The following is a 17317-nucleotide window of genomic DNA, read 5'->3' on the forward strand; positions in this document are numbered from 1 at the left end:
GGGTGGCGGGGAGGAGCTATTTCTTACATGTGGAAGACATACAGGGGCCTCGGTTTTGTAGGAGTAGCCTTTCTACTTTAGGCTGCAAGAGAGGAGGCAGGCGAGAGAGAGAACCTTTCCTCTCTTTTCTCATCTAAAATACTAATGATTCTGAGGTGTGCATTCTCATTTAGCTAGATTAGTTTATTTGGGAAGTTACCCCTCTTTAGTTTCATTTCTTTCACATATACTCTAGGATTATCAGTTCTCTGGATTCTTTGCATGAATATGTTCAAAGATGTAAAATTTTGGCAAATTTGTAATCATTTTATATGCTAATAACCAAATTTCTTAGAATACTAATATTTAAATATCAGGGAGAGAATCCTGAAAATATAAGTCTATTCTAATAGAAAGTAAATTATTGCGATTACTTAATATTATTCTTTTTTTAATGTTAACTAACAAGTAACTTTTTTATATTTGCTTTTCTAGACAATAAACAAAAGGAACCATTTCTGACCAACTAATTGTTGAATAATTTAGTCTTAAAATTTGCAGTTTATCTTTCACATTGCCTTTCTCAGGCTCAATTTGTCTGCGAAATTGCCTTAGGTACAAAAGTCATAATTTATTCTCATACATATCTGCCATGATTAAAAATTTTATACAGCATCAAGGTTAACAGGCAAAGGATATATAGTAATGGCTGAGAATGTAATGATAGAGAAAGCACTCAGCATGTTCAACTTCTACTTTGTTCTGATGTCTTTCTGCAAACAGAAAGGACTACAAAATGGAACGGATGGACATGATTCAGAGAACTGAAGTCCAAGATGGTGAAGGAGACATTAAATCAGTTGGGTACCTTTTACTGAGTTCAAATTTCTAAGCCCAGATAAATTATATTTCTAAAAGCACTTGCTTTACAATTGCAAAAGAGAATGCTAGAAGGAAAAGAAGTTAACACATCCTGCTATGTACCAGGCCCTTTAATGCAAAAGTTTGTATTATTTGTACCTAGTAACGTGGGACACTTTTATGTTATACAAGGCAATTCTCCCAGGTTTTGGTATTCTCTATTTTTCAAATAAGGTTGAGACTCGGATGAATTTTTTATTTTTATTAAAGTGATTGCCCAAGATCAGAGTAAATGACAACAGTTCTGTCAAAGTTCTACTAGGGTACCTCAAGGAAGACATAAAATATGTGGATTTGTCTTTGTGAACAGTATAAAAAAGTGGACAAAAGGAAAATACAGTATGTATATGTTCAGATACATCATTTGAGTCATTAGGCTTAAATAGATTTTAAAAAGAGCTCTTTCAGAGCTAAATTTTAGTCCCTCATTGTAATAACTATCTTAGGGTAGGCTTTGGTACAAGTAACTACCCCTCCTTTTATATAACAATTCTCTTATAATCCATCTCAACATTTTTGGGAAAGATATTGATTAGAAACGAATGGTGCATAGTACCTCCCCGCAACCCTACAATTCTTTTTTATTTGTAGCTTCTGCCTTGTAAGGCCCCTCTGTCATATTCTTTACCTGTGTGCTCATAATATATATTGAAGGGTGTATGAGTACTGGAAAAGCTGCTGTCTTCCAAGCTTTGGCTTGTTCCCATGTATATTTGGTTACAGGGCCCTTGTTAGTGTTTAAGCATGTGGAGAAACGTGTGAGAAACCGAAATTGAATACTCCTGCCAAGCTTTTAAGGCAGCAGTTCTGTTGTGGTCCTTATAGTCCATTCTGTCGTTTGTTGTTGTTTTTCAGCGTGTTAAAAATTTTTAGCCTTTTTTTCTCGAGAGAACGGGGTATGATGAGTTGCCAACATGTGGGTATTGTTTGTTTTCAGAAAATTCAGAAGAATGCTTAGGTTAATTTCACTAACAGTATGAGAAAGATTGTGCCTAAACTATATATTCCATAGCAGCCTTTTATACTCCCTGTTGAAGAGAGTTTATAATGTTAAGACATCAAAGCAAACCTCTGGATTAGGAAAAATAGACAAGAGCATCAGTATGTAAGTAAGTTAGTAATATGCAAATGACAGCAACTCATCTCAGCCTTGTGAGCCAGCAACCCCTTTCTAGCAAAGAAACTTGAGAGAATATATTCAGAGTTTGGATAAACAAATCTCTGTAAAATTTCAGATTGTGACTTGAGCCTTTGATTTGGTCATTATAAAGGCATATTACTTTTTCCCCAGTAAAATGAAAATTTAACTGAAGTTATAAAATTAGTAAATGGTGATTGTCAAAAAATAGAAAATAATAAATATGTAAAATAGAAATAAATTTGCTGTATACTTTTCTAGGTTATTTTCTTCAGCAAAAATGGGATCGTACTATATAAATCATATTTTAGGCAGCTTTTTTTCACTTAGTGCAATATATTGTGGATATCTTTCCACATTAGTACCTGTATTTTTTTATGTACTGTCCAGTACTCCATTGTATTTAGGACTCACCTTGTCTAGAACCCTTCTCTCAAAGATTCCAGTGCTGCATTTATTTAACCAGTTCTCTGATGACATTTGGGTTGTAGAAAGTTGTATATAACTTGTATACAACTATATAACAATCTGTTCCTAGATTTTTAAAATGAAAATATGTTGTCGGGTGCCGTCGAGCCAATTCCAACTCATAGCAACCCTATGTAACAGAGTCGAACTGTCCCATAGTGTTTTCTAAGCCATAATCTTTATAGAAGCATATCACCAGGTCTTTCTCCCACAGAGATGCTGGGTGGGTTTGAACTGCCAACCTTTTGGTTAGCCAAGTGCTTACTTAACTGTTTGTGCATCCATTAGAGAAAAAGTCTCAAATCAATAATCTAAGCTCCCACATCAAGAACCTAGAAAAAGAAGCCCTTGGGGGCTAGTCATACCTGAAGTGTGCCTAACAAAAACACAATGACTCTGGATGGACTCTGCCTCAACTGAAGAGGCAGTGTTTCCACAGGTAAAGCCCCACTGAAAATGAACCCACATTCTAAAACTACATAAACCATATAGATGAGTGTCCACTGAGAGGCAGTGTGGTGTGGTGGGCATAGTATGGGCTTTTAATTCAGCCAGATCAGGGCTCAAAACCTGGCTGTGTCTAGTCAACATAACTGCTCACCTGTAAGATGAAGATGACACAGTATGTTTCACAAGACTTTTGTGAAAATTAAACAAGATGCAAAAAAATCCTAGCATATAGTTATTAGTTGACGTCAAGTCAGCAACCCCATGTACAACAGAACGAAACGTTGCCCAGTCCTGCACCATCTTCATGATTGTTGGTATGCTCAAGTCCATTGTTGCAGCCACTGTGTATGTGAGTGCCTTCCAACCGGAGGGCCCATCTTCCAACACTATATTGGACAACATTCTGTAAGATCCTTAGGGTTTTTATCACTGATGTTCAGAAATAGCTTGCCAAGCCTTTTTTCCTAGTCTATTTTAGTCTCAAAGCTCCGCTGTAACCTGTCCATCATGGGTGACCCTGTTGGTATTTGATAGCTTCTAGCATATAGCCACCGCAGTACAACAAACTGACAGACAGATGGTGACAGCATATAGTACCCAATGTTCAATTTTTTTTTTAATTCAATGAATTCTTAGAATTTAGTGCAAGGAAAAAAGTTTCTGTTTCAACTTTATGCTTTTATTAGCAAATTAGAGCTCTGTAATTCAAGAGGTTTCCCTTTTTGCCTTGACTGCCAGGAAACTTAAGGCTGAGTTTTTAAGTTTTATCATCCCTGTGCCTTTTTAAAAATTGAAATATGCTTATAGGGAGGTTCACATATTTCCACCTATCTTTTAAGCAACCTTAAATTTCTTTTTGGGATAATTTACCATATAAATAAATGAATGACTGGGACTACCCCCTACAGTCATTTTCTCATTGTTTCAGACTCTCCTCCCACCCTACTCCTACCCCTAAACTTTATTCAACTATTCAGATCCCATCTCTGTTATTCTTCTCTGTTTACCCCAGGCTTGCATGCTTATATGTGAAGAGTGAAAAAACAGTGATCTGACTCAGAATGATTCAGCCTGCAACATTATAGTAGTAAAAGAGCCAGTACTTTCCAGATTATTGCACGTGATGCTAGGCTATGGCTCAAATGATGAGAAATATACCAGTGGGTAATAGAAGTGACATAAACTCAGTGATGTATTTTTGCCTCTCTCAGGGCAGGATGGAAGCTTCAAAGATAGTCAAATCTTTGATGTTCTCTAGCTCTTTTTTTAACGGTGCTTATATTTATGATTATTAAAAGTCGAGGATTGGTAGGAATGACAGTATTTCTTGTCTAAGTCTCTTTCAAGTACCTAATCTTAACCAAAAGGACAGACAGGGACAATCAGAATGTACTTCTCTGAACACCTGTATATCTGCTTGAAGAACTACCTCTGAATTTGCTGCTTAGTTTACTGTTAAGGTTAGTAATGGGTTAGTTAAGCCTTTCAGTAGAATGAGTTGGGCCAGTAGAATACCAGGCACATAGTAGATTCTCAATAGCTGTTGAATTGGCAGGAAAGAAAGCCAGGAAATGTGTGTTGGGTTGTGTTACAACAATGCATTTAACTTCATCCCGAGAACTCCTGGCTGTCAGTGAGGCTGGACCAGGGCTTCCAACCAGTCCATTCGGGTTTGAACCCCTACTGAGAATTGGCATGTCTAACAAGTTCCCAGATGATGCTAATGCTGCTGGTTTGGGACCAATTCTGAGAACCAGTAGTAGAGCAATGGTCCTCATAATTTATTATACATAAGAATCACCTGGGGATTTTGTTAAACTGTAGAGTCTGATTCAGTATATCTGGGGCGGAAATGCAAATTATCAGGGGTTCAAGCTGGAATGAACTGGTTCGAAGCTCTGGGCTAGACAGTCTCACTTTATTTCAGAGCAAGAAAAAAAAAACTTTTATCAAGCCATTTGCTTCTTCCCTAAAACTCTTCCTCTACTTCAACTCAGCTTTCTTCTCTCTAAAGTCTAAACTAACTAGGTCAGAGTCTACAAAGGATTGTATTTATTTAACTTACGGGGTGGCATAAAAAATGCCTTCTTCTAGGACAAAGATAAAGTGTCCACCAGTCCAGACCATTTATTGGAGGGAAATAGGCAAACCACAACCTGAAAGAACATCTGGAAATCCATCTGTGTAATAGGAGCCAAGAGGTCTGTAACTGAAGCATCGACTCACTATGAGCAATTTGGCTACATCTGGTAGAATTATAGAAAGTGTGTAGAGAGTTCACATGTGTTAGAAATCCCAGCAGATCAAAGACTCTTTAACTTGAACTCTTTCCTAGTAGATCTAAAATCATCTGCCACTCACCGCAAAAATGTGAAAGAAGCTCTTCCTTTCTGTAAATGTGCATATTACTTTGTAAGCAGGAACTCCAAAGGCAGAATCTTAAGGCGCTAACTCTTTGAGATGAAGGCTTTAATAAAATTATTTTACTTAGGTAAATAATACAATTATAGAATTTTTAAAAATATTCTAACCTATAACCCCAAAAAAGGATAAATGGTCAAAAAGAGTTCAAGGATTTAAGAACCTTTTAATAAATGTTAAATATTTTATTCCAATTTCATGGAAAATAATGAGTTTCATTCTTCAAATTTGGGTCAGAAAGTGTGTCTCCACACAGCTAAGGCAAACTGTCCTCATTGGTTTGTACAGAGCTTTCAGAGGACAAAGACTGTATAGGACAAGGCCAACCATTTAAGCATTCCTTCTCGACCATCCTTTGGATGACCCAGTGAAAGCCTGTTTTCTGATTCTCTTCTATGCTGTTCCTTCAAAGTGACCCAGGGATTAGAAGCCTAAATGCAAAATCAAAACTTTAAAACTATAAAATGATTTGAAGATAATACAGAAAGATATTTTTATAATATCAAGATAGGAAAAGATCTCTCTCCTCTCTCTCTCTCCTCACTATTTTTTCCACTTTTTATTTGGGAAATTTTTAACATATACAAAATTAGAATGATGTAATAAACCCCCATATACTCATCACCCAACAATTATCAACTCATGGATAATCTTGCTTTATATATGCCACTACCCATGCCCTCCCCATATTATTTTGAAGAAAAATCTACTCACCACACTAAATAGTATTTCAGTATATATCTTTAAAAGAAAACGGACTCTTTAAAAAAAATGACCATAATACCAGTGTTACACCTAAAAAAACAAACACGAGTTCCTTGGTATTGTCAAATATCTAATTACTCTTCAAATGGGAATGATTTCTTCAAATAAGAAAAAAAAAGGAGGGAGGAAAGGAGGAAGGAAAAACCATAAAGGAAAAGGCAAGAATAGTAAGTTCTACCACATAATTTTTTTTTTTTTTAACCCCACAACATGTCAACACTCTCCCTTCTTGACCTTGGGTTCCCCATTACCAGCTTTCCTATCCCCTCCTGCCTTCTAGTCCTTGCCCCTGGGCTAGTGTGCCCCTTTAGTCTCATTTTATTTTATGGGCCTGTCTAATCTTTGGCTGAAGGGTGAACCTCAGGAGTGACTTCATTACTGAGCTAAAAGTGAGTCCGGTGGCTACACTCTCGGGGTTTCTCGAGTCTCTGTCAGGCTAGTAAGTCTGGTCTTTTTTGTGAGTTAGAATTTTGTTTTGTATTCTTCTCCAGCTCTATCTGGGGCCGTCTATTTTGATCTCTGTCAGAGTCGTCCGTGGTGGTAGTCGGGCACCATCTAGTTGTGCTGGACTCAGTCTGGTGGAGGCCATGGTAGCTGTGGTCTATTAGTCCTTTGGACCAATCTTTCCCCCGTGTCTTTGGTTTTCTTCATTCTCCCTTGCTCCTGATAGGGTGAGACCAGCGGAGTATCTTAGATGGCTGCTCACAAGCTTTTAAGATCCCAGACACTACTCACCAAAGTAGAATGAAGAACATTTTCTTTATAAACTATATTATGCCAATTAAGCTAGCTACCACATAATTTTTTAACCTCTTTGCTTAGGAGACACCATAAACAAAATGAAAAGACAGTCCAGAGAATAGGAGATGATATTTGCAATGCATATAACAAAGGGTTGATATACTGAATATATAAAGAACTGCTACAAATAAAAGAAAAATAACCTTACAGAAATTTTTATAAAGCATGTGAACTGGCAATTCACTGAAGAACCTCAAATGGTCAAGGATGGTCAACCTCACTAGTAATCAGGAATATGAAAACTAAAACCATAGTGAAGCACCAGTTCACATACTCGAACTGGCAAAAATTACAGAGTCAGATAATTACTAGTGTTGGCAAGGATGTGGACTCATACACCATGGGTGGGAGTATAAATTGGTACAGACACTTTGGAGAGTAATTTGGCAATTTTCTAGTGAAGGTGAAGAAACATAATCTAGCCCACCTAGACAGACTCTGGGATATGTGTAGAAGGAGATATGTCCAAGGATACTCACTGCACATTGTTTCTAATAATGAAAGACTGAAACATCCCAAATGTCCATAAGCAGGGAATGGATAAATTGTGGTAATTTCACAAATACTATGTGGCAATTATGAATTAACTAAATTTACAAATGTCAACATGGATAAATCTTAAGGACTTAATGATAAGTGGGAAAAGTGAGTTGTAGATACTCTTTGTGTAAATTTTTAAAGTATACCAATTCTACATATTGTTTAGGAGCAAAATGCATTTGTAATAAAAGTGTTTTAGGGAAAAATGTGTTTTTATAGAAGTGTAAAGTCAAGGACAGGAAGATTACATGCAAATATCAGCATAGTGCTTCCATCTAGGATCAGAGAGGGGTACAAAGTAGATTTCAACAGTTATCTGTAGTTAGAAAGAAATCTCATGCAAATATGGTAAAATATTACCTTTAGTTGAATTGGGTGGTGAGAGTACATGGATATTATGTTATTCTCTATGTTTTCCTGTATGTGAAATATTTCATTTAAAAAATGTAAGTTGTTAATAGTGGAAGAGTAATTAACCAATGTTATCGATTGAATTGTGCCCTGCAAAAAGTTATGTTGAAGTCCTAACCCCTGTACCTAGAAATATGACCCTGTTTGGAAATAGGGGTTTTCTTTTGTTATGTAATTGAGGTTACCAGAGTAGGGTGGGCCCTAAACCTAATCACTTCTGAGAGGTGTCTTATAAAAAGAGCAGACTATACAGAGACACACAGACACACATAGGAGGAAGAGAGATGCCATATGTGGATCATCTACAAGCTAAGGGATGTCAAGGATTGCCAGCAGTTATTAGAAATTAGGAGAGAAGCATACAGAAGTAATCCATACTGCTGAGACTATGATCTGGACTTTTAGCCTCCAGTACCGTGAAAAAATAAATTTATGTCCTTAAGGCCACCCACTTGTGATATTTCTGTTACAGCAACACTAGGAAACTAAGACAGCCTCAAAGTTATAATAAAAAATTCAGAGAAGTACGTGAAGGGAAACTTATCTTCTCTTTTTCTCCCCCCTGTCTGGGTTGGACAAAGCAGACAAAGTGTCTGGAAATAGCCCTCCCGAAATTCAACAGGTCAAATAGGGCCAAGGATTTGGAATAAAATAATGGCAGGTATAGTGTAAAGTTTGTATTAACTGAGTGTCTAGCAAGAGAATTTGTAAGAGATAAACAGCTAGTTTAAAAACAAATCTCTTAATTGAAATATTCTTAAGAAAATATATACCTCAAATCTGGATTCAATACAAAAAAACTCTCAATGCCAGGAGATGCATTTTGATATAAAATTTGATGGCTATTATGCTCATACAATAGCCAATGCCATATTTATCGTTGCAAGAAAGTCAATAGTGTTCACTCCACACTGGACTCTTTAACACAGTCTCCCAGTTACTAAGCTAATAAATTCTTTTCATTTTATAACCTTTTCTGTGAGAGAATGAAAAATCCCTTTTAAGGGCTCAAAGAAATCCAGGATAATTTACAAATCTGGAGAAACAAATACCTGTGCATCCCTTTATTATCTGGCCCAGGTTCTTGGAACATGGTTTTTTACACTAACAAGACCAGTTTATAATGGCAGATTCCAAATAGAATTTGATCAACTTTGAAGGGATGGCGTTTAATGAAGGAGGTTGCTAAATATGAGTACCTAATTTGATATACTTAGGAAGCCAGCATCTCTCAATGAATGAATCTAATAGGCTATATTTAATAAAACATATTTATGAGAAAAGAGCACAAGCAACACAGTTACTAAGTGTCTGTTCGACCCTATGACGTTAATACTACCTCATTTATGCTTACACTCTGACATTCTTAAGAGCTTCAAACTTAAGTGCAAAATCTATCTGCAGCATTTAACATTGTAGAACATCTCCTTTTTTCTCCCAATTTTTATTTATTGTAAATACGTTTAAAAACAACATTGAAAAAAACAACAAAAATTACTCCTGTAGGTAATGGTTGCACAATGTGAAAATAATGTCCGATTTCAATGAATTGTACATGTAAAAAGTGTTGAATTGGCAAATGTTTTGTTATATAGATATATTTTACCACGATAAAAAAAAAATCACCTCTGTAGTCCCATCAGCCTAATAAATTGCTTCTAATCCTGACTTTATCCTATATACACACATATTTTTACTTTTGTAATCATATTAAACATACACTTTCATAGTAGGCATAGCAGTCATCTCTTGATACAAAATTACATTATAAATATTTTACATAATTATTCCATAATTATTTTTTGGCTGTATATAGTCCAAGGGATTTATATAACTGTTCCTATTGCAATTATAGTGGAAACCCTGGTAGCATTGTGGTTAAGAGTTCAGCTGCTAACCAAAAGGTTAGCACTTCGAATCCACCAGCTGCTCCTTGGAAACCCTATGGGGCAGTTCTACTCTGTCCTATAGGGTCACTATGAGTCAGAATCAACTTGACGGCAATGGGTTATTGAGATAATATCCAATTTTTTGCCATTATGGGTAATGCTCACATCTGTCAGTTTGTCATACTGTGGTGGCTTGCATGTTGCTGTGATGCTGGAAGCTGTGCCACCAGTATTTCAAATACCAGCAGGGGCACCCATGGTGGACAGGTTTCAGCAGAGATTCCAGACTAAGACAGACTAGGAAGAAAGACCCGGCGGTCTACTTCTGAAAAAACTGGCCAATGAAAACCTTAAGAATAGCAGTGGAACATTGTCTGATATAGTGTCGGAAGACGAGTCCCTCAGATTGGAAGGCACTCAAAATACAACTAGAGAAGAGTTGCCTCCTCAAAGCAGAGATGACCTTAATGACATAGATGGAGTAAAGCTTTCGGGACCTTCATTTGTGGATGTGGCAGGACTCAAAATGAGAAGAAACTGCTGCAAACAACCATTAATAATTGGAACATGGAATGTACAAGGTATGAATCTAGGAACATTTGGAAGCTGTTAAAAATGAAATGGAATGCAAAGATCAATATCTTAGGCATTAGTGAATTGAAATAGACTGGCATTGGCCATTTTGAATCAGACAATGTTACGGTCTACTATGCTGCGAATCACAAATTGAAGAGGAATGGCGTTGCATTCCTGGTCAAAAAGAACATTTCGAGATCTATCCTAAAATACAAACAACGCTGTCAGTGATAGGATAATATCCATACGACTACAAGGAAGATCAGTTAACACGACTATTATTCAAATTTACGCACCAACCACTAATGCCAAAACAAACCAAACTCTTCGCCATCAAGTGGATTTTGACTCATAGTGACCCTATAGGACAGAGTAGAACTGCCCCATATGGTTTCCAAGGAGTGGCTGGTGGATTCAAACTGCTGAGCTTTTAGTTAACAGTAGTAGTGCTTAACCACTGGGCCACCAGGGCTCCGAACTAATGCTAAAGATGAAGAAATTGAAGAGTTTTACCAACGTTTGCAGTCTGAAATTGATCAAGCATGCAGTCAAGATCCATTGATAATTAGTAGGGACTGGAATGCGAAAGTTGGAAAGAGAAGGAACGCAGGCAGTGATAGGATAATAGGACTCAGAATAAAACCCCCAAATCCTTAACACTAGAGGTTCCCAAATTGTATCCATTTACAGTGCTCTTAGTGTACCAGTAATTTTTTTCAAGGCATTCTTTGGCAAAGAGAAATACCTAACAGTTCTGTTTATTAAGTAGTTAGAGCCAAACAACTTAATAAATATTCATGTTCTAACAATTTAGCGCCTGTTGGACACTACATAACTTCTCAAACCTTGGAATTGGATTAGACAGAGCTCACCCTCATTTACTGTTCCACATTGATTCTCCCATTGTACTTGCTTTTGATCACAGCAATCCAGGAAAACCCAGATTTTCAAAGAAAACGTCATTGAAAGGAACAGCTGGATCTAAACGTCCTCAAATTAATAGTTCCCTTGGTGTCCGACAGATGGCACTATGTTTCCCCTAAAATTTTAAAATAGCCACAGCATCCCTGTGAGTTTGCAGGGGCTCCCCGATGCACAGTTTGGGAGCCATGGCTTATAAGGCCTTGCATTAACTGGATTCTGACCACTTCTTTAGCCTCATCTTGTACTGCTCTCCTTCTTGTTCACTGCTCTCTAGCTCCACGGGCCTTTTATTTTCCCCAAAAGAGCCAAGCTCTTTCACTGCTCGAGTCATTGTTCATGCTGTTTCCTTTGCTTGGAGGGCTCTTCAACCAGAGAAATTTTCCCTAATTCCCCAGTCTATACAAGCCCTCCCTCCCATCCTCCCTCAGCCTTTTATTTTCTCACTAGTAGTCTCACTACACTACAAAGTCCATGAAGCTAGGGACTATGTCTGTTTTATTCACCATCTTATACCCAGTGGCTAGCACCATGCCTGGCACACAGTAGGAACTCAATACTTTTTAAAAACATGTTTCTATTGGTGTATTTATTAAGATATTAATCTTTAGATACACAAGTAATCCGTTGTGAAATACAAGAGAAATTTCTTCCTTGTTAGCAGTTCAACTCATCAATAAGTAATTATAAATGCAAAATTTGATAGCATTTTAGGATGTGATTGCTAGCATACCTAAAACCTGTTGTCATCGAGTTGATTCTTACTTATAGCAGACACATAATGGCATTTTAAAAAAATTAATTTGAGGGAAAGGATAGTTTTTTCAACAAATGATGCTGGGACAATGCTATATCCCACATGCAAAAGAATAAAGTTGAACCCCTACCTCACATCATATTACAAATTTAACTAAAAAGATAAGAGCTAAAATCATGAAACTCTTAGATGAAAACCTAAGGGAGCCCTGGTGACACAGTGGTTAAGCACTTAACTGCTAACCAAAAGGTTGACTGTGCAGACCGCCACCTGCTCCATGGGAGAAAGATGTGGCAGTCTGCTTCCATAAAGATTATAGCCTTGGAAATCCTATGGGGCAGTCCTATTCTGTTTTATAAGGTCGCTATGGGTTGGAATTGACTCGAGGGCACACAACAACAACGACAGATGAAAACACAGGGGTAAATCTCTAGGCACTGGTTTCTTCGCTATGACACCAAAACACAAGTGACAAAAGAAAAAAGTAGATAAATTGGACTTCATCAAAATTAAAAACTTTTGTGCTTCAAAGGACTTCATTACAAAAGTGAAAATATAACCCACAAAATGGGAGACAATTTTTGCAAATCATATATCTGATAAGGGATTTGTATCTAGAATACATGAACACTTACAACTTAAGAACAAAAAGACAAATAATCCAATTTAAAAATGGCCTAAGGATTTGAAATAACATTTCTTCAAAGAAGATATATAAAAAGCACATGAGAAGATGCTTGACATCATTAGCCATTGGGGAAATGCAAATTAAAACCACACTGAGATACCACTTCACACCCACTAGGATGCCTATAAGAAAAAGACAGACAATAACACGTTGGTGAGGATGTGGAGAAATTGGAACCCTCATACACGGATTATCAGTGGGATTGTAAACTGGTACAGCCACTTTGGAGAACAGTCTGGCAGTTCCCCAAAATGTAAACGAAGTTATCATATGATCCAGTAATTCCACTTCTAGGTATATACCCACGAGAAACGAAAAAATGTGTACACACAAAAACTTGTACATGAATGTTCATAGAAGCATTATTCATAATAGCTAAAAAGTGTAAACAACTGAAATGCTCATCAACTGATTAATAGGTAAAGGAAATGTGGTATATCTATGCAATGGAATATTATTTGATAATAAAAAAGGAATAAAGTACAGATACATGCTACAACATGTACGAACCTTAAAAACATTATACTAAGTGAAAAAAGCTAGACACAAAGGCCACATATTGTATAATTCCATTTATATGAAATGTCTAGAACAGGTAAATTAATAAAGACAGAAAGTAGACTAATGGTTTCCAGGGTTTGGGAGGAGGGGAGGGAATGGGAGTGAATGCTAATGGGTATGGGATTTCTTTTGGGGATGCTAAAAATGTTCTAAAATTGGATAGTGGTTATGGTTGCATGATTGTGAATATACTAAAAATCATTGAATAGTTCATTTTAAAAGGATAAATTTTATGGTATATATTATCTCAATTAAAAAAAAGAAAAAAACCCGTTGCCATCCAGTTGATTCTGACTCATAGTGACCCTACAGGGCAGCGTAGAACTGCCCCAAGGAGCAGCTGGTGTATTTGAACTGCCGACCTTTCGGTTAGCAGCTGTAGCTCTTAACCACTACACCACCAGGGTTTCCATCTCAATATAGCTGTTATTTAAAAAAAAATTTTTTTTTTGAAAAATTCTTTATTGTCTGCCCCATTGCTTTCAGAATAAAGTTCTGACTCTGTAGGGTTGCCTACAAAGTTCACATGACCTGGTACCTCCTACCACACTCTTCCATTTTTATTTCCTATCAAGCTCTGAGGCTCCAGTCATAGCAAACTACTTGGGATTTCTTTCTTTATTTTTTTTAATGGGGAAATAATATTTTTTGTTTTGTCTGGCTTCAACCTTTCTGTGACAATTAATTTTTACTACACTCTCATGAATTCCCAAATCCAGTTGTAGCCATGTTTTCATAAAACTGGCATTTTTTATTAATACTTTATTATGTTTAAGGTGAATGTTTACACAGCAAATTAGGTTCGCATTTAACAATTTCTACACAAATTATTCACAATATGTCATTACTCTCATTCATTCCATTCTGGTTGTACCACTTCCAGTACTCCAGTTTCTTTGCCCCCTTACCTTCTCATCTTCACTTTAGAGTAATTTTTGACCATTTGGTCTTCTGTAGATGATTTCTCTTAAAGAAGCTCGTTACTCACGGGTGATATGCTTTATTTTATGAGCCTGTCTGTTATCTAGCTAAAAGGTGACCTGAAGGGATAACTTCAGTTTAACTAGGTTTAAAGCATATCTTGGGGCAATAGTCTCTGGGACTCCTCTAGTCTCAACCTTTCCAGTAAGTCTGGACTTTTTAAGAATTTGAATTCTGTTCCACATTTCCCTCTCATTCTATAAGGGTCCATCTATTGTGGCTCCAGAAATTGACGGAAAACCAGTTGAGATATTTCAACAAACAGAAGCAGCGCTGAAGGTGCTCACTCGTCTATGCTAAGAAATTTGTAAGACAGCTACCTGGCCAACTGACTGGAAGAGATCCATATTTGTGCCCATTCCAAAGAAAGGTGATCCAACAGAATGCGGAAATTATCAAACAATATCATTAATATCACATGCAAGTAAAATTTTGCTGAAGATCACTCAAAAGTTGTTGCAGCAGTACATCAACAGGGAACTGCCAGAAATTCAAGCCAGATTCAGAAGCGGATGTGGAACGAAGGATATCACTGCTGATGTCAGATGGATCTTGGCTGAAAGCAGAGAATAGCAGAAAGATGTTTGCCTGTGTTTTATTGACTACGTAAAGGCATTCGACTGTGTGGATCATAACAAATTATGGATAACATTGTGAAGAATGGGAATTCCAGAACACTTAACTGTGCTCATGATGAACCCGTACATAGACTAAGAGGCAGTCGTTCTAACAGAACGAGGGGATACTGTGTGGTTTAAAATCAGGAAAGGTGTGTGTCAGGGTTGTATCTTCTCACCACACTTATTCAGTCTGTATGCTGAGCAAATAATCCAGAAGCTGGACTATATGAAGGAGAATGGGGCATCAGGATTGGAGGAAGACTCATTAACAACCCATGATATACAAATGACACAATCTTGCTTGCTGAAAGTGAAGAAAACTTGAAACACTTACCGATGAAGATTAAAGACCACAGCCTCCAGTATGGATTACACCTCAATATAAAGAAAACAAAAATCCTCACAAGTGAACCAATAAGCAACATCATGATAAACGGAGAAAAGACTGAAAATATTGAAGTTGTCATTTTACTTGAATCAACAATCAACGCCCATGGAAGCAGCAGTCAAGAAATCAAGCAATGCATTGCATTGGGCAAATCTGATACAAAAGGCCTCTTTAAAGTGTTAAGAAACAATGATGTCACTTTAGGGACTAAGGTGCACCTGACCGAAGCCATAATATTTTCAATCACCTCATATGCATGCAAAAGCTGGACAATGAATAAGGAAGACCGAAGAAGAATTGATGCCTTTGAGTTATGGTGTTTGCAAAGAGTATTAAACATACCATGGACTGCCAGAAGAACAAACAAATCTGTCTTGGAAGAAGTACTGCCAGAATGCTCATTAGAAGCGTGGATGGTGAGACTTTGTCTCACATACTTTGGACAGGTTATCAGGAGGGACCAGTCCCTGGAGAAGGACATCATGCTTAGTAGAGGGTCAGTGAAAAAGAGGAAGACCCTTGATGAGATGGATTCATACAGCGGCTGCAATGATGGGCTCAAGGATAACAATGACTGTGAGACTGGCGAAGGACCAGGCAGTGTTTCATTCTTTTGTACATAGAGTTTGTACATAGGGTCACTATGAGTCAGAACCGACTGGACAGCACCTAATAACAACATTGTGGCCTTAATGAGAACTGTTGGTAGAGGTAGCTGGGCATCTAGCTCTTCTGATCTCAGGGTACACAAGGTTGTGGTTTGTGTTGACTATTAGTCCTGTAGACTACTTTCTTCCGAGTCTTTGGTTTCCTTCTTTCTCCTTTGTTCAAGAAAAATAGGGACCAGTAGTTGTATCTTAGATGGCCACTCACAAGCTTTTAGGACCCCAGACACTACTCACCACATTGGAATGTAGAACCTATATTTTATGAACTATATTATGCTAATTACCTGAGTTGTCCCATGAGACTATGGTCCTAAATCTTCAAACCCAGAAAATCAATCTCACAAGGTGTTTGGTTATTATGTCTAAGAAGTATCCATACCTGTGTTCCCTATGTGGTTTATTATATATATGGATATACATGCATGCAGACACATACCTGTGTGCACATATGCCTATAGATACTACTAGCTGTACACACATGTACCCACATATTCATACTCATATACTTATATGCCTATATACATATTTGTGTAACCACACACATATTTTTTGGTTGTTGATGGTGTTGTTACAAAATCATATTTGTCATATCCTTTACCAAAGACATTCTTTTCTCTTGTGTACTTCTTAGTGACATCATTTGCCTTGGGCAAGCTGTATGGACTTCACCCACTACTTGGGATTTCTCATAGCACTGTGGCTTTGTACATTCGGTTCCCTCTGCTTTTAATGCCTTTCCCTAATCTGCCTAGTTAACGTCCACTTGTTCCTTAAGACCCAACTCACCCTAGACTGAGTTGGTGGCCTTCCTTTGTGCTCACAAGCATCCTACGTGTATGTCATTACAGCATGCGTGGGATTGTTTCATAAATGTCAACTTCCTCACTGTATTCAACAGGACTGACTAAGAAGCAGGGACTGTGTTATTTTTATTTTAGCATTCCCAGCCCCTAGCAGAGGTTCAATAAATGAAATAAAGAAATGAACGAGTAGAAAGAATAAATTCTTCTCATTCTTAAATTAGTTTTTTAAAAATCTCTCTCCTACTTTTATTCATATCTGTTAACATATAGTTTTCATGTTATTTTTTCATGTCTATGATTTTAGAATCTACAGCTTTTGTAATAAAGTAGGCTAAAAAAAGGATTTTCTGTCTTAAGTAAATAACTAGAAAGTTTCTTTTCTCAGGTGCTGTTTTTGTATAGTTTTTATAATATAGTTAGCCTGTTATTATTTATTACAACAGTTCAGTTAATATCAATGCACTGCTAATAAATGTGATTGAGGTTTTATAAATAACAGGTGAATGGGTCTGATACATTATATCTGTGAGTTAATAAATTGAAGCTGATATTTATTTAAACCATTAAAACT

This window comes from Trichechus manatus, unplaced genomic scaffold, assembly GCF_000243295.1.
Source record: "Trichechus manatus latirostris isolate Lorelei unplaced genomic scaffold, TriManLat1.0 scaffold00043, whole genome shotgun sequence".
NCBI lineage: Eukaryota > Metazoa > Chordata > Mammalia > Sirenia > Trichechidae > Trichechus > Trichechus manatus.